Source organism: Solanum verrucosum, unplaced genomic scaffold, assembly GCF_900185275.1.
Source record: "Solanum verrucosum unplaced genomic scaffold, falcon-dt-bn FXZP01000279.1, whole genome shotgun sequence".
Lineage (NCBI taxonomy): Eukaryota > Viridiplantae > Streptophyta > Magnoliopsida > Solanales > Solanaceae > Solanum > Solanum verrucosum.
This window is the reverse complement of record NW_026020289.1, coordinates 1,689,840-1,709,359: the sequence shown is the minus strand read 5'-3', so window position 1 is coordinate 1,709,359 and position 19,520 is coordinate 1,689,840. Positions and strand designations below refer to the sequence as shown.

Genomic DNA, 19,520 nt, shown 5'->3' with positions numbered 1-19,520 from the left:
TGTTTTCTCTCTGTCAGAAACTATAAGCTAGTAGTGAGTGATCTCTTTTGTTTTATTTCTGTGCCAAGTACTTCTTTGTTTTCTTACATTGTCTTAGCATACACCAATGATATTATGCTCTGCTCTGCTCTTTTTACTGTTAAAAAATTAAGTCATTTGCTCTTCCCATATATTGTATCCCTCTCCTTCGTTATATAATATCATACATCAAATAATTTGAACGATATCTACAAAAAAATAGGATATGGGGTAAAGCTATTGTAAAAAGTATAGAGGGTAAAGATAAAATAAAACAATAAGTAAAGAAACAATGAAAGAAAAATAGTAAGGTAACATCTCAATCACACTAAATCGAGCATTACACGTCATTGAACAGTTTTGGAGGAGAGGTAGCTAGCAAGCAGAGTAGGAAGGGCAAAATCCATTTCTTTCCATCTCTATGTTTGTTAAACTTGCTTCCTTTCTTACTTTCAATGAAGCGAACCTCGCTAATGATGCAATCTAATAAATAAAAAAATTAAACTGACAATAAAATACAATACAACGAATAATAACCATCCAAACGAGATGTAATTCATAGAGGTGAAGCAAAAGGGAAAATTTAGGTCAAAAAAGGGCCAGGGCCATGCAAATACTTAAAAGAGAAGACAAAGTTCATGGTGGGTGGGTACCCATTCCAATTAAAATCTTTTCAGAGAAACGCAGCCATCAACAAAGCCCCACTCAAACGCTCCACTACCCACGTTCGCTTGTTTCGTGGTGGACTCTCTCTGTTTTGTTACGTTATTCACATTCGATATTTATATCAAATTAATAAATACTATAATTCAAATCCTAATACGCTACACACATTTTCATTTCTTAAACATAGTAATAAATGTGTGTTTTCACATTGGTTTTTCTCTAATCGTGATAAATTTGTATGATTTGATGATATACGATAGATTAAATGTGAAAGAAGTTGTTTTTTCTTTTCAAATTTAAGTCTCAGTCCACTTACATTTCCACCACTTTTTTGGTGCCCAGAAAGAGAGATTTTCATAGGTGAGTTGTATCTGTATCAAACAACAATTAAGGCCGTGGTACGTACCTTTTTCCTTTATAGGAATAGGATAAGTGTAAAAGTCCCATCTTTATCAAACAACAAAAATATCTACACCTTTCCTCAGATTTAGCTTATAACACTCATTTTTTTTTGTGATTTTAAATATTATACTTATTTTTTCTGTGTAGTTTGTAAGTTATAACATAGGAGCGGAATTTTTACCCTATGCACACTTAAAGAATAATAGTTGCAGGTTCTCTAATCATCAAAATGTATATATATCAAATGTAGCCTTTGCGGTTGACGACTCGTATAATATTTCATTCAACATTCTAACATCTTTGATTATTATTTTTTTAACTTTAATATGAATTCATAAGACAAATAAACTTATGAAAATAATTAAATTATATCTTAGAAATCTAAAGAACCACAAGAAATTATAAGCATTAATTGCAAAAAAAAAGGTCCTTTTTTTGGTAAAATATAAAACACGCATCCAGATTTGTATTTGGCCATTAAATATTCCTATAAACATCACGTCCTCCATCTAATATGTGATAATAAATTTTTAATTTGACAATATTTTGGATTTAAGAATAAATAATAAATCATGTTCAAATATAAAATTATATGGTCTTAATATAAGTACCAAAACAATATTTTATTTATTAGATACTAAATTGTATGAACTTAAGATAAATTATTAACAACTTTTAATACTTAATAATATTGATATGTAATTGGAAAAATATATTTGAATAGTAGCAATTAACAAGTTATGTAGATGAACAATGTAGATAGAATATTTCTGGTCTAAAGTTATACACTTGAAGATCTTTTTTGTCCTAAGATTTAGTATTCAATAATTAATATCATAAAGAATAACTTTGGAATACTAGATAATTTTTACTTATAATTTTTACTATTAAAATAAGTTTGGAATAAAAAAATAAATTAAATTTAAAAGGTAAGTATAATCACGCAAAATCACAAGAGAAATTAATATGTAGAGTTAAATCTTAGGGAATTTCTTAAATTATCCTTATATTTTATTAGAAGATTGCGTAATATATATTTATCCAATCATGCTGGTCAGGGTTGATAACTAGGAAAAGTTATGTTGTGTCTAACTTATTGATTTTATTACTACTTAGTACGTGGATAGTACTTTCAATTTATGAGTAAATTTTATTTAGATATTTTAATTATAAATTAATTTAATTTATAATTTGAATATATAATAAAATATTTAAATTAGACACTTTTAACTTAATTTTTCCAGAAAAAATAAATTGGAAAGGCGAATTCTCAAGTGCATCCCATTAGGTACGTAGATAATTAAGTTAATCCTTCAAAGTTGAAATATGTCACCTTTAATGGAAAAATTATGTGGTTAAGCAAATTTATACTATTTAATTAGTCATCATAGTTATAGTTTGTTATAATTACTACTCGTGACTAACATTAACCATTAATTATGTGGACTGACTTCGAGTTCGTATAATTCGCCATATTTGTATAATTCACAACTAACAATTCTTCGTTTGATTTGTATTTGTGTACGATGATTTGTATTTGTATATGACGATGATATCTTTTGATTTTTCAGTTTTATCACCATATACATTCAATTTTTTTGTGTATAACTTTTTAAAGTTTGTATAAACGTGTAGTTTTCAAATTTTGTATAATATAATTTATATAATGTAATTTTTATAATATAATTTGTATAGCTATTTAAAGTTCATATGCTTATGTTTGTATCAATTCGTTATTTTGAGTTTTATCATATTGTATAATTTTAGATTTTATATTACTCAATTATACAAAACATGCGAATTATACAAACGTGCCCGCGAATTAGACAATCGAGATGCAAATTATACAAACGTACCGGCAAATTAGACAAATGAGATGCGAATTATACAAATTATTGCCCTCTCTCGTTCGTCTCTTCCCCCCTCTCCCAATCCCGCTCGCCTCTCTCCTCTCTCTCCCAATCTTGCTCGCCTCTCTCCTCCCTCTCCCAATCTCGCTCGCTAGATATACAAATACATATGTATGTATACTAGTTACGTATATACAATTATCCAACCGATATACATGTACAATTCACCTCTCTCCCACTCTCTGCCCTCTCTCGCTCGTCTCTCTCCTCCCTCTCCCAATCTCGCTCGCCACTTGCCTCCCTATAACTTGTAGCTACAAATTGTAATTAGCAAACTATAGTTATAGAGCGTAATTAAGTTATTTTTGAGTGCCTATATGCGAAAATTCCCCTTTTTTAATTATACACATTAGCCTTAATAAGCTATAAAATTTAAGATATATTTCAATTAGAATTGATGTATATAATTAAAAGAGATAAACATATTTTATGTAATTAATTTAATTACTCAATAAACGCTTGAGAATTCACCCCAAATCTGTCCAAAATTTAAATTGACTGGTCTAATAAAATATGTTTTTCAGGTGCTCATTTAAAACAAGTTGTAACTCGAGTGTTTAAATAAAATTTACTAATAAATGTGAAGGGATTGTTGACAAGGGTGAAGCTACGTAGGGGTAAGGGGTCATCCAAAAATTACATTGTATACATAAGATTGAAGTAATTTTATGCATAATAGATGTTAAATTCGCTTGACTTATTCATGTATTCACTTCTTTATATTCTTAAACTCCCTTATAAAAAATATCTAGTTCTACCACTTGCGGTTCAGGGGTGGGCATATATTGTATGACAAATATCGAAATTATAATTTCTAATACCTAAATTTTGGTATTATGGTATTTGTATGCATTTTAAAATATTTTGGTATTTGGTAGCTATTCGATATTTATAAGTAGAATATCAAAATATCCAATACCATACCGAAATATATAGTTACATCTATTTCATATATATTATTATTATACTAGTAAATATATGAAATAGTATTAGACAAAACTATTTATTTAACCATAGAAACTTTGACTACTCTATTTTGATTAAATGTTTTTTTTTTTTGTGTGTAATTGGTTAACAAAGGAAATTGCATGGTTGTAATTTTTTTTAATGATCGTGATTTCCGAATCAACTTTCGTATACTTAAACTAATTTCACAGAATATTTATCACCTCCTACCTCCCACCAGCAACATGTAATACCATGCCCACCCCCCTATTACTTGTTGTTGATGCTAATGTCTTCAACCTATTGAAATTAGTCAAATTGTATAATGAACTATTTTCCTTTTTGCCTGTCTGACTTCGGAACTAAAGCTACGGACAATATACGGTGTGTCATTCAATATTTAGTTGGTATCTGTTTGTTCTTTTATTGGATTCTTGATTTCCACTAACCATGATTCAAAGTCAATAATGGAATTCTGACACTTTTTATAATAGAAAAATAAAATAAAAAGTTTATAACAAGAATTTAATTATCCACTCACATCCCATCAATGCCCAAAATTTTAAAACAATAAATAAATCAATCAATTAACATCAAAGATTCCTTATTTGGTGAATGAAAATTGAGGAATTTTAGTAAATAACTATAGTTTGTATCATAATTATAAGTAATAGCTATAATTTGTCTAATCATGATTTATAACAATACTTAAGAGAGCAGAGACAAGATTGAGAGAGAAAGAGGAGATCGAGAGGCGAGCAAATTGTATCTCAATTGAAACTGAGATACACATTTATCTCCTCTATCTCTCTCCCAAATCTCACTCATCTCTCTACTTTCTTTCCCATTTTCGCTCACAGACTCACAAAATTAAACATATATTAGTTTTGAAACTAAAATATAAATACACATATATACATTATATCACCCCTAAAAGAAATATACACAATATTGATACGTACAATGTTTGAATATTATATATATCACCTTTCAAATAAATACATAAAAATATGATTGTTTTTCCCAATACAATTATATCAATTTTATTTTGAAAATATCGCTTGACTATGTATATAATAATAGTTATTTTCCCATGAAAAATACTACTGGTGGTCATAAATTAATAGTGTAATATGTTATGTAGCCAATTTTTGTGGAATATATGAATTATCATGTGGCTGACTTCAGTAAAGGGGCGGCTATCATATCATGCAAAACCAGTAGAGAACAAAACAAAAGGCATGTGTCACATCACTCATTTTCAAATTGGCTTCATCCATTATGGACATTGATTTACTACTATATACTATAATACTTTCGAAAATTCCAAAACCAAAAAGCTTTATAACCAATTAATTTCACTACTAATTAGTACTATTGTCCACAAAATTATAACAACTAGCATTTTTGCCATTGTATTACAGATGACACGCACGGAGTAGTTGTACAATTTTCTGCTTCTTGGCTTGCAATTTCTTAATCACAAACGAATGACCTCTTATTATAATTTGACTTCATCTATCTTATGAAGTGATATTTTACCAGGCCCCGGGTTGATCGATAGGAACATGCTACATAATTTCCAAAACTAGGGTCAATTCCGGAATTCAAATTGAAATTATTTGTTACGTACATAATTTTATTTGTAAAATAGGAGAGTAATGTAAATCCGATAAAACAGTTGGAAGAATCCGATATTGCTTCTTCACAAGAGGAAAAAAACAAGAATATGCATGCAATGATGCAAATTAATAATACTACTAATAATAATATTTGAGAGAGAGCGTGGGTTTGTCATTGACAATAATTTGTTGGTTATGAAGAGGGCAACTCCATTGAATTCAAGAATATTATTCCAACATGATATTCTTATTTTTTTCCATGTAAGGTTTCACGATAAGTAATACTCTTTCTGTTTCAATTTATGTGACATCGTTTAATTGGATACAAAATTTGATAAATAAGGAAATAATTTATTATGTTTATCAAATTATCCTTATTAAAGTCACTTTATTGCTCACTTTTAATTAATTTTTCGTCACAATAAAGTTTTAGATGGAATCAAATAAGGATAAAATGGAGATGAAGCTATTAAATAATTGTCAAACAATAACGTGCCACGTAAATTGGGACGAAAAAAGTATTTTACAACTCATACCTCCATCCCCACCCCCAAAATAAAATAAAATGAAATAAAATACAACAATCCACAAACTCTCAAGTCCCACGTTACAGTATTTCAATTCAAATTGCTATTCCTTTCTTATCCCTTTTTAATAATTTAATGGGGCAATTGCTTTTAGCTCAAATATAATTTGCTTACAATAAGTCCACAAGCCAAACTACTGGTTTGAGCCCCGTTTAAGCTATTTATGGCCAAAATTATTTAAAGTTTATTGACATGACTAATTTAAATCCACAAATAAGAGGTCCCACTCCTCTTCATTATTGCAATGTTATGTTACTCTTTTTCTTGCTTATGCGATTATACAAAATGCAAAATAATGATTTTTCAAATGAGAAAAAGGTTTAAATATATTTATGTATTATGTAAAATTGAACAAATTTGTGATTGGTTAATATTTTAGCTCACTTATGCTCCTAAACCATCAAATACTTGATTCAAATATGCTCTTATTTAAGATTTACAAAAAGAAAGCAATCACTTTGAGGGGATTTTAATCATTACAAACTTCTATTACATTGGTATGAATTCAAGAAGTAACAAACAAAACACAAAAGCTTAAGAACATTAATAGGTCAAATATGCCCTCAAAGTTACACGTGTGGGATCAAATATGCCCTCTATATGCGGCTGAGTAAGTCTAGCTAGCCTGTCTAGGCCTCTTATGACATGTGTCGAGATATGATACTAATTGATTAATTAATTTCGTAATTTAATTAAACGGAGAATCATTCAAAATAAAGACACATCTAGACCAAATATTTGACGATTAGGGCATAAGTAATAAGCTATAGTATTAACATAAGATCATACGTTCAATTTCACATAGTACAAAGAAATACTTTGACCTATATCATATTGTGTAATTGGCTTACCAAGTACTAATTTGTTTTGCCAAAAAAAGTTAATATACATTATCCATATATATATATATATATAGGGCTTCTAATTATAAATCAAATTGTATAGTAGAAGCAAATACGTAAGAAACAAAGGTGAAATTGAGATTCTGTAAATAATGATGTTTTGTCTAGTTATAACAAGAATCAGAAAATGATTAAAAATACATTTCAATGGACAAGACAGGGTACCTAACTTTGCTAGGATATTACTAGTTGGAAACATGTGTTTTGTTTTCATCACTCTAATTATTATTATTATTAGTATTAGAGACACATTAAGATGGACAACCCCCCTTCACCTACCACTCATTAAAATGAACTATTTGTTAAAAAAAATAAAAAAAATGTGCAACCACTAGCTAGACGTCGCAATGCAAATTTGTACTTGTTTTTTTAATAAGGCCAAATGCATATGCAGACTCTTAAACTTGTTTCTAAATTTCATTTTGGCACTCCAACTCAAGCTTGTTCCATTTTAACCCTTTAACTCCAATTTTTATGTTTCATTTTGGCACTTCTAAGTGATGTGTCAGAGTGTGTGCATCACACTTTCTCTAAGAGAGTGAAACACAAAAAAAAGTATTTTTTTAAAAAAATAATAAAATATTAATCCTTAGACTCTATTTTTTTAGGGATAAGGGTCTGAAAAATACCCCAACTTTGGTCGGATTTGCTGTTGTGATACTAAACTTTCATAAGGACCTATTACCTCCCTAGACTATTTAATACTGTATTTTTTACCCCCTGAACTATTTAATAATGTATTTTAAAGGTATATATGTGTCCACGTGGACACATTACTATTTATAATTTTACATTATTTTTTATGTCCACGTGGGCAAATATATATGTTTAAAATACGATATTAAATAGTCTAAGGAGGTAATAGGTCCTCATGAAAATTTAGTATCGCAACAACAAATTCGACCAAAGTTGAGGTACTTTTCAGACCCTTATCCCTTTTTTTTATGTACCATTTAAACACAAAATACTAATTTTATGATTTTTTTATTTTTATATATGCTCTTCAATTGTAATTTTGTATTTTAGAAATCGTCGTTCATCTGTTAGTTATTGTAAAAAATTCAAATTGACGGATGATCATTGGTTTTTTAATAAAAAAAAGTAACAATTTCTTTTTGAGAGTTTTCCTGTATTTTTGCGTGAAAAATAACCGACGAAAGTGCATCGATTTTCTTTGTTAAGAAAATCAATGACAACCCAACGAAGTCTATTGAGTTTCAACATTTTTTTATAGTGTTATTAATTAGCAATGAACATGAGTTTTTTTTACTCATATTTAGTTGAATGAAAAATTAGAAAGCTGGTATTTGAGTTAGTCCAAATAGATTAGATATGAAAAAAAATATATGTGGTGTTATTTAATTTAGTAAATTATTTTAAAAAGAAAATCAACACACTTTTGTCGATTATTTTTCACACAATAATGAAAAGAAACTCTAAAAAAAATAAAAAAAATTGATGTTCATCCATTATTTTTATTTTTTAAAAAAAAAGATATGACGTTGATTTTTAAAATGAAAAAGTGGAAATGAAGAACATAAATAAAAATGAAGAAACTCGCCATTAAAAATACAGCATAAAAAGTTTCTTCATTTTTATTTATGTTCTTCATTTCCACTTTTTCATTTTAAAAATCAACGTCATATCTAATCTATTTGGACTAACTTAAACACCACCTTTCTAATTTTTCATTCAACTAAATACGAGTAAAAAAAAACCATGTTCATTGCTAATTAATAACACTATAAAAAATGTTGAAACTCGATAGACTTCGTTGGGTTGTCATTGATTTTCTTAATAAAGAAAATTGACGCACTTTCGTCGGTTATTTTTCACGCAAAAATACAGGGAAACTCTCCAAAAGAAATTGTTACTTTTAAAAAAAAAATCAATGATCATCCGTCAATTTGAATTTTTTAAAATAACTAACGGCTGAACGTGGATTTTTAAAATGCAAAATTGCAGTTGAAGAGCATATATAGAAATAAAAAAAATCATAAAAATGATATTTTGTGTTTAAATGGTACATTAAAAAAATAGAGTTGAAGGGTTAATCTTTTATTATTTTAAAAAATATTTTTTCTTTTGGTCTTTCACTCTCTTAGAAAAAGTGTGATACACACATTCTGCCACATCACTTAGAAGTGCCAAAATGAAACATGAAAATTGGAGTTAAAAGGTTAAAATGGAACAAGATTGAGTTGCAGTGCCAAAATGAAATTTAGGGACAGTTTAATGTCACGACCCAGACCATCGTGATTGACACCCACACTAACCCTCCCATGGGAGAACCATTCATACTAATTAGCTAACCAACTTAATCAAAATACTAAAGCATTTAAGGTTACAGAAGCAAGTTTAAATGCTAAGGAAAGAATTATGGAGTCCTCATAAACTCCAAACCAATAGTCTAACAACTAAACAAATGCGGAAAATACGCCTAGAACCTGAAAGACAATGTACCAAAACATCTAACAAGATCCATAAGTCTAACAAGAAGGGTTACAACCCCAAACTAATGTACTAACAACTAACTAGAAAATCTAAGTCCGAAATGTGGACATAGACAGAAAGAGAACTCATGGCAGCCCGAAAGAACTGGCTCACCTTTGAATTTGAACGACGATCGCTGATCTTCTAAGCAAGGTCTGTCAATAGCCGCCTGAAGATGCCCTGTACTCAACAAGGAAAAAGCAAGTGCAGTAACAGTACACAACCACAGTGTACTACCACAGTGTACTGATAGAATCATACGGTTATCCCACTAAGTGCAACATATGTAAGTCAATACAACATAATAATAACATGCATACATCAAACATATACAATATCATCAACATTTACGAACAACGAACAATTTCACAATTCTCAATTATCACAGTTATATCAAGTCATTGGTCCTCTCATGGAACCCAAACCCAAACTGTTAGCATACCGGAACGTGGTACCCGATCCAACGATTATGCCGGAACGTGGCAACCGATCCAAGTTAGTGTGTCAGAACGCAACACCCGATCCATTCAACAAGCCACAATTATAAACACAAGTATATTCTCACAATCATACAAGCAAGTCATGATTTCATGGCATTCATCATTCATTTATCCTCATTTACAATTAGTGTGATCAATAATGCAACATTCACATACATACATGTATCATAATGAAGCAAGAACAAACATACATCACACAACATGAAATCATAACCATCACCTACTTCGAAACAAGCTTGAATCCCCTAAGAAACTTGATTCTTCCCTTTTCGAATTCATTCCGCTTGTTCTTGGTCTACAAACTATCAAAATAACACGGAAATCAATAAACAATCACTAATTACCCGGATTACTAACAATCCACTACAATATTTTAGGGCTACAGCCACCCTAGAAAAGTGTTGTCTAAACTAGCAAAAAGTGTGCCCTTTGATAAAAGGCTACACTTTTTGACTTTTGCCAACATTTTTTCGGGGGTAGCCTAAAGAGGTGTAACATTTGACTTTAGACAACACTTTTCAAGTGTTGTCTAATTAGCTACGCTTAAAAGCGTAGCCTAAAAGGCAAAAAGGCCACGCTTTGCAGCTACGCTTAAAAGTGTTGCCTTATTAGCTACACGTTCAAGCGTAACCTAAAAGGCAAAAAGGCCACGCTTTGCAGCTACGCTTAAAAGCGTTGCCTTATCAGCTACACTTTCAAGCGTGGCATTATCTTCCGTATTGCCCACGATTTTAAAGTGTTGCCTTTTCTATCTTATGTATGACAACACTTTGAAGTGTAGTCCTTGCCCATGTGCATACCACAATTTACAATCCTATGGCTACACTTTTAAGTGTGGCAATATTATTTTGGCTATAAAAGATTTATATGCCACAATTACTAATTAAAAAACACCAATATTGTTTTGCAATAAATAAACTCAAGCATCACATTAGCTAATAAGTAATTCAAATATATAGATTTGCAATAAACTTCAAAAGATAGTATGTCTTGTGTACATACACATACTTATAAAGTTATATTCTAAATATGTGTACACAATAATAGTTCAAAAAGTACTCTTACAATAGTTCAATATATTCTAGCAATGAATATATTTCACAAAATCAATTATAACGTATTCAAACTTTTACAATAGTTCAAAAATTCTTCATCATCCACTTCAATGAGATCAAATTGACCTGTGGCGACCCTTCAAATTTGATCACCTCAATTTTCCTACACATTTAAAATAAAAATTAAAAATTAAAACCAATTATGTACAAAAAAATCAAATTGCAGAATAGGAGTATGTGGAGCTTGATCATAGACATATGATTTCGGATGAATCTATAGAATTGGACATCAAAGTGATATGTGGAGCTGATGAAAATAATCACAAGGATAGTGGTAACAAGTCTTGTATACAACAGAAAGTTCTTATTCATTTTTGAGTTGTTCCGAAAGAGAGTCAATGACTACAAATCAGGATGCAAATAACCAAGAGATTGAAGCACCAAGCTTTTAGCAGTTAAGCTAGTACGAGAAGCAATCGAGAGAATTCTTCTTCCAGAAGTTCAAGATCACTCATATAATTAATCAACAATAAGTAGTGAATGCAAGTCCTGAATACTTCTATTGTTCTACATGTGATTGCTTACTCTCCTCTCCTTATGTATTAAATTTTCTGCGAATTATTGATCCAAGTATTCACTATACAATAGTGTGTAATGAAGAGAACTCCAACGAGTCAGACACCAAGAATGAGGAATATGACAAGCATATAAGTCAGATGAAGGAAGTATTACCAGAGAAAACATTGACAACCCTCATGAGAAACAGGAAAACGAAGAGCGAGTAATTAAAAAAGCTGAGAAGAAAGGCCATTGTCCTCTGCTAGAAGCTGGATGAAGTAGCAAGCAGTTCGAGTGACAAGGGATCAATTGAAATAGATGAGTTTAGTGATTCAAATGATGATTCTCTAAGAGGAATATCTTCTACTATCTCAAACTTAAGCAACGACGGTGATGAAACACAGGAAAATAACATGAATCTCTCTGAATGTGAGGCTACAAAGAGTATTACTGTATCTAGTGATGAGAACGAAAAGATAACAGAAGAAGAAGACGAAGACGGAACATACAAAAATAGGTGAAAAAACAGAAGCACATCAGCATGTGGCATTTGATATCACAACACATTCTTTCAGATCCTGTATCAAAAATAGGAAATGAACAACTCGATGAAATAAATAACAACAAAACACTAGCTGAAACGAATACATACAACTCTTTTTAAGATTTCTGAAAAGAAAAGGATTATATAAGCCACAATGGGAGAAGTTTCAGCATAAATGATGCTGTCAATCTCATAAGAGAAACAGTTAGTCAGATCCTAACAACACCGACTCCAGATGATTCATCCAATACACAGAGTGTCACTAATGACATTATTCATAAAGAGCCATCAAAAACTGATCATACAGATGACAGAGAGCAAAATAGTACAAATTCACACTACGAAAGGTTGAGACATCGTGACAATCAATTAGAAACAATGGATTTTGTTGCTAATAATACTATCACCGAGAGTAAATTTGAGCCACCAAAATCCAAGAACTGGAGCAAGCTGAAGAAATTGATCCTCCTTAAGAGATCAATAAATGTATTGGAAAGAGCTCAAAAAGTCAATCCACAACCCCTCAACGTTTGCCCTGAACCAGCTCCCTATACTATTATTCAATCATTTGTTGCTTGACTAAGACAAAAATCAGGCTAAAAATGATATACCTATTGGCCTTGCGACTCATATTATCATTACCAAGCAAGGACTGCCAGCTGGAGCCACAACTACACACAAATCAACAATTAATGGGAAGAAGAACTAAAGGCAGAACCATTACACTATGGAAAGACCTGGTTCACCAGAAGAGAAGACAAGGAAAGACCAACAATATCAGCCTAAGGCACAGTCAGGTAAGACACTTAACTCTACTATTTCTACTCATAATAACTATAATAATCTTATTGTGCAGGAACAAACCAACATACAAGAAGAACAAGAAAACTATCTTCACAATTTGATACATCAATAAAGGAAATACATCAACAAACAAAACAAAGGATGATTTGAAGGAAGAAAAACTAGATAGAGTTGAGGAAAATACAGTTGGGAGGTTCAGAAGAGAGAAAGATAGAGCAAAGCCTCAAGGAACCAACAACACCACAACCCATGGCAAGTGAAAACCTTCAGAGGTTTCACAATATAAATTCCAAATCAATCATGCCAAAACTAGAGCTACTTTGAAAGATTAAAACATGAAGTTAAAAATCTTGCAAATTAACTACATTAATAAGCCAACTACCACAGAAGACTTTCAGAGAAACTGAGAGGACTAATTAGCCAACTATCACAAATTTACAATCACATAGGATATAGTTCTTTAAGATACTAATTTTCTAACTTTTTACTCTAAAAAAAGAAGATTTGAAAAAAATACAAAATACCTTTTGAAAGAATTGGATCATGAGTTGACCTGGAAGAATGTGGAAGATTTTGGCCTTTTACAGCTTGTGCACTATTCGCATCAATAGGTGAAGCAATGTTAGATCGAACACACCCTGGCATATCTCGAACATTCAATCCAGGGTTGTTTTGAAGCAATTGACTAAAGAAATGTCGCATTTCTTCTCTCATTTCATTCATTTCTTCTTTTAGAGAAGTGATTTCATTGGCATGTTTCTGTTTTAGCTCGTTAGCTTCCTCATCTTTCTTCAAAGAACTTGTTGTCACTGATCTACCATAGCACCTAAGTCGATCAGGCTGCTCCTTTCCAAACACTGCCATAAAAGCATTATCTGTTGTTTCCCCAGAATTTTGGCGATTCTGAAGTTCAGCCTATTGAATAAAATTGACATCCATATTAAATGTAAGTACTTCTTTCTTTCCAGCGACTCAAGCATATTAAAATAAAAATATCACCCTCCCAGAAATATATCACTTTTAAACCTTAATTAAATTCATCACTAATACACTTTAAAAAAATTACTATTGCAACTTGAGTACCGGTCTGAAGATCATTTTCCATCTTTGTACGAGTTGCAATAAACATTTCAGACTTTGATGGTTCCTCATTGTTTTCTTTGTTTTCCGACTATGCTTAAGATAGCTAGAATTAGTGTTACAGTTACAACAAGGGCAAACAAACTTTCCTTTTGTACTCCATCCAGACAACATAGCATATGCAGGAAAGTCATTAATTGTCCACATAAGAGCTGCTCGCATTTCTTTAAGTATCATATGTTTTAACCCCAAAACCCCACAACAATTGTAACTCATCTATCAATGGTTGTAAGTAAATATCAATGTCATTTCCAGGTGATCGTGGTCCAAGTATAAGTAAAGAAAACATAGAATATTCAGATTTCAAACACATCCAAGGCGGCAAATTATACGCCATCAACATAACTGACCATGTGCTATGAGATATACTCATGGTTCGAAATTGATTGAACCCATCACTTGCAAATCCAAGTCTCACATTGCGAGAATCTTGTGCGAAAACTGGATGCATCCTATCAAAATCTTTCCATGCTTGACCATCAGCGGGATGCCTTAACTTTCCATCTTTAGAACGCTCCTCGTCATGCCACCTCAAAGAATTAGCTGTCTTTGAGCACATAAATAACCTTTTGAGTATAGGAATTAATGGAAAGTATCTCAAAGTCTTTGCTGAAACTCGATGTGATTTCTTAGAAGGCTTAACCTCACTATCAACTTCAGGATTTTTAATATATCGTGAAGCTCTGTAAGTATGACAAAATTCATCATCCTTATGATCATTCCTAAACAACATGCAATCACTTGGACATGCATCAATTTTCTCATAATCAAGACCGAGATTCTTAACCATAGACTTGGTTTTATTGTAAGACGGAGGAATATTCAACTCGGGCATCGCCTCTTTTAATAACTCTAAAAGAGAAGTGAATGATTCATTGCTTCATCCGTGTAGACACTTCAACAAATATAAACGAAGTGTGAATGATAATTTAGAGAATCCTGTACAACCAAGATATAATTCTTGAGTTGCCTCTTCAACTAAGTTATAGTATTTCTTAGCATCTTCATTTGGACCATCATAAACTCCTTCGGCCTGTCAACATCTCTAAATTGATCAGTTAACATTCCATCAATATCATCATGCGAGTAATCCATATCATCGTCAACATTCAACTTGATATCCCATTCCCCGTGATTGATCCATCTAGTATAACCTTTAACAAATCCATAACATATTAGATGATCATACACTACATTCCTTCGAGTCCAACGAATATTACAATATTTTGCACATGGACATTGAATTTCTTGTCCTTGAGGATCTCCATAAGAGTAAGCAAAATCTAGGAATGATTCAACACCATCAATATACGGTTTGTTATACCTTGCTAAATCCATCCAATCCTTGGATGGGATATTTGAATTCCTAGAAAAAAGATATCAATATTTAATCTTCTAGTAACAATCATTAAATCATTAATTACTTCACAAATAAGTTTTAAAAGTCATGAGTAAGTTACCAGAATCAGGTGTTATGAAATGATAACAGTTTCTTACATAGTCATGGTGTTTGTGCTATGCCAAATCAAACCTTGAATCCTCCACAAATGTTTCTGAATGTTGATTATACTTCTAAGGAAAAATAAGTTAAATTAATGGGATAGACACAATTAAGAAAGAAAGTAAATTAATAGGATAGACACAATTTAATGAACTAATCAAGATTAAGCAAACATCTACTACCATGTTTAAACATTCAAGCAAACATTACAATAATCCTATAATAGATAGTCGATCACACCAAAAAACTTAAAGTTTCGTAGAGTTTATTGATTCTATGTTATCCCTGACCTGAAACAAGATTAGTTATAATCTTGGATCCTAAAGGGTGAAATATTACTTATAGAAGGACTTTGAATAAGAAGAGTTGTGAAAATCTTCAAGACTCTAGAAGTGTTCAAGGCATAACAAAATCATGTGATAAGGTTTACTGGAAACCTGATTTTAAAAAGAGTTCATTAATTTTACTTCAAGTGTTATGTAGCCTTTCAAGTTCTAAAAATAGGAAGAAAACAATTAACACGATCTAAAGCAGGCAAGTTGAACCAGATTTTAAGGCTAAAGTTGACTGCATTTTAGAGAAGGAAAAACATGCCCTGATGTATGTTATATGTGCCATCAGACAATGTTAGAGAGTGCTAGGCATTTATTTTTGCACTGTAAAGTAGCAGCTGGCATATGGAGTGTGTTCTTATCAGTATTCTTATCTACTGCAGTTAACTGCCAGGACTCACCCTATAATCTGAACCTGCTAGGACTACCAGATCACTCGGCTTCCTTCATAAAAAAATCTATAATTTGAACCTATGCACCTCCCTTATTCAGAAATATACCAGTCATATTCAACCATTCTGCATCAGAGTTCTGCCTCCTGAACCTTGTGTTCCCAAGCAGTCAGACTATGTCCAATAGCATAACATAGTTCTGCCTCCTCCTAAACCCTTTCTTATTCAATTCTTTTGTGTTCTATTTTGTATAGAAGTTTGTTGCTTTGGTATATTAAGTTACAATATTTGTTTGGATTTTTTTTAGTCTTGTTAGAAATTTACAAGAAAATAGAATCAGCACTTTGTCATACACAACTTTATATCTATTCTCCAACCCACATTTCCTGAGTAGACTGTTCTAGAGCTGAAAAGCTTAAACTGGTAAAGGTATTAATCAAGAATATGTTCATCTGGTGAAATAAACATGTTCCCTATGCAAATGAGCAAACAATATCATTCAGAAAAACAAGAGGATCTTCTAGTCACAAAATAGGAGAAACTAACAGTGGAACTCCTACTCCTCCAAACATTCAACATAGAGTATGGCTACACATCAAAAGAGAAGACTGTAATTTTTGTAAAAAGCACAGGAATAAGAAAGTAATATTCCAAATATCAGCAAACCTCCAATGCAAGTAAGTTAAACTACCCAAGATTGATGGGCAAGTAAAACTGACAAAAGAGATAAAACTGTCTGGACTGCATATCGAAAAAATCATGTGGAAAGCAATATCCAACAACTTAATAAACTGCATACACAAAGCATCTCTATAGGCATACATTTGCAAGAATTAAGATTTTTGAGACTGTAATGTTTTGTGTAGCTGAGCTTACATAGAATTATTTGGCTATACTTGTGAGTATGTTAGACTTGAACACTACGGAGACAGAGTTATAGGATTATAGGATTTTATTTGGCTATACTTTTGTGTAGCTGAGTTACAGAGTTATAGAAATTTAGAGACTGTAATGTTTTGTGTAACTGAGCTTATAGAGTTATACTTATGGCTTCTTTGCATTACTATAGTCTTGAACACTACGGAGCTGGATAGTTTAATTCAAAATTTATAACATTAAGGAAAACAAAGCTAGATACTTACTGACTCAAATGCTTCTAAGTAGTAATTCCCTCTTTCTCATCTGCTCAATATGCCTAGGGCTAACTTTGATGTTCAGATTTTTTGCAATTTCTTCCCCTACTTTGGAATTTCAGCTGTAAGAACCTCAAAGTAATCAATTCCTTCTAAACACAAAACAAAAATTAAATCAATTGACTGTTTTTAGTACTAGATGATTAGTAGAGAATAAAACGGAATCTCGGTTGTACGAAATCAATACTTACGCTTGACGAAATCGGTATAGGAGAAATCTTCAGCTCAGCTCTTCAGCTTCCGCTCTTCAGTTCTTCAATCCTTAGTTCTTTAGCTTCAGCTCTTCATCTCTTCGAGAAAATCGGGTTCTGGAGAAGAGAATCTTCAGCTCAGCTCTTCAGTTCTGGAGAAAAGCTTGTTCTACAGACAAAGAGTTATGTTCAAGGAAAGAAGAGTAAAGTGTATGTTCTAGGAAAGAAGAGAAAGAGAAAAGTTTTTATTAATGTTTTATCAATTATTTTTTTTGGCCAATAAAACTGGGAGGGAGTGTTAAAAATGTTGGAGGGAATATAATATTTTAGTGAAAACTTTTAGGCCACACTTTTAATGCGTTGTTTTTATAATTATAAAAATAGGATACTTTAAAAGTGGGGCCATATATGTAAATAGCTGTTGCCATTTATTTCATACTATGACAACACTTATAAAGTGTATCCTATACCATTAGAGAGTACGCTTTACATGTGTTGTCTATATTATTGATGCCAAAAGTTAAAAATTTAGGCTACATTTTAAAAGCATTCCCAAAAATATTTTAGGCAACACTTTACAAGCGTTGTCTAGATTTAGTGTGGCCGTAGGCCTAAAATGTTGTAGTGATCCTATCAACCCTAGATCAAACTCATGATCCCAATATCCAAATTAGGGCTTTTCCCACCATAATTCTCAGATCAAAACTCTTCTCCATCAATAATTACCCATTAGATTATGTTCTACGGGTCGAAAAATAGATTCTAGGAGTGAAAATATTACCTTTAGCCTCAAGAATGGTGGAAAACTGTTAAGAAAACCCCTGGGTTCGTTCCTTAGCTCTCAAGTTCGAAAATTGCAGAATAAAGACGTTTTGGTGTTTATTTTTGACTTTAAGTCGCGTCTGCCCCGCCACAGTGGTACCACCCCGCTGCAGCGGCCTCGCCCTAGCGACACAAATTCCTGCCGTAGCGACTTGCATGGAACAATGAGCTAATTTAATAATTCCAATACCCCCATTTCACAACACACCTTCAACCAACGACACTTTAAACTACCCGTTCACACCAAAATCAGTTTTGGGAGTTCTACTCAATCGAATTTAATTTCGTAAAGTCATACGGGTTCCTTAACGACTTATCTATCTACTCATGTGATCGAATTCATAATTAGATCACCCAATTGCTACCAGATTTTCCTAGTCCTCACAAACTCCAATTTCATTCAAATCTGGACTAGGTTGAGAAATCTCAAGTTACTACGAAAAAGTTTTTCGGCCCAATTTTTTTCCTGTTGGCTTTTCTATAATGACGAAACCCGATTGTTATATTTAAGGGTCTGCATATGTGTTTGGCCTTTCACATTTGTTGTGAGTTTATATATATGTGTGTGTATGTTTGCATTAATGAAAATATATACCTTATATAAAGTAGCTATATAAATAAATAATAAAAATTAAACTAATATAGTCTTCTACTGGCGTTATTAGAAGTCATAAATTTTTCTTCGTCGAAAATACTGAAACATTAGAAAATAGTAAATTAGTAAAACAAAAGGCAGTGTTTACATAGTAATAACTATTTTGAAGCAAACTTCCTGACAATCTAAATCACATAAGTAGCATTGACAAATACAATCATTCTTTTGTCTTGAGCATGAAAAACAAATCGTGACAATTCTCTAACTCTTGAGAAATTTAATAATTTTGGAAAAAGATATTCAGAAACATATATCTACATCACAAGAGAAATTGTTAACAAAAACAAA

At 31.6% G+C, this 19,520-nt stretch overlaps 1 protein-coding gene and 1 pseudogene across 1 annotated transcript in view; both read left to right on the top strand.

The window, feature by feature from the left end:
- The window catches only part of LOC125834427 (ethylene-responsive transcription factor SHINE 3-like), a 388,745-nt gene that overhangs the window by 254,745 nt on the left and 114,480 nt on the right, over window positions 1-19,520 (top strand). The window lies entirely within an intron of this gene.
- On the top strand, window positions 11,303-12,781 carry LOC125834404 (calmodulin binding protein PICBP-like; annotated as a pseudogene).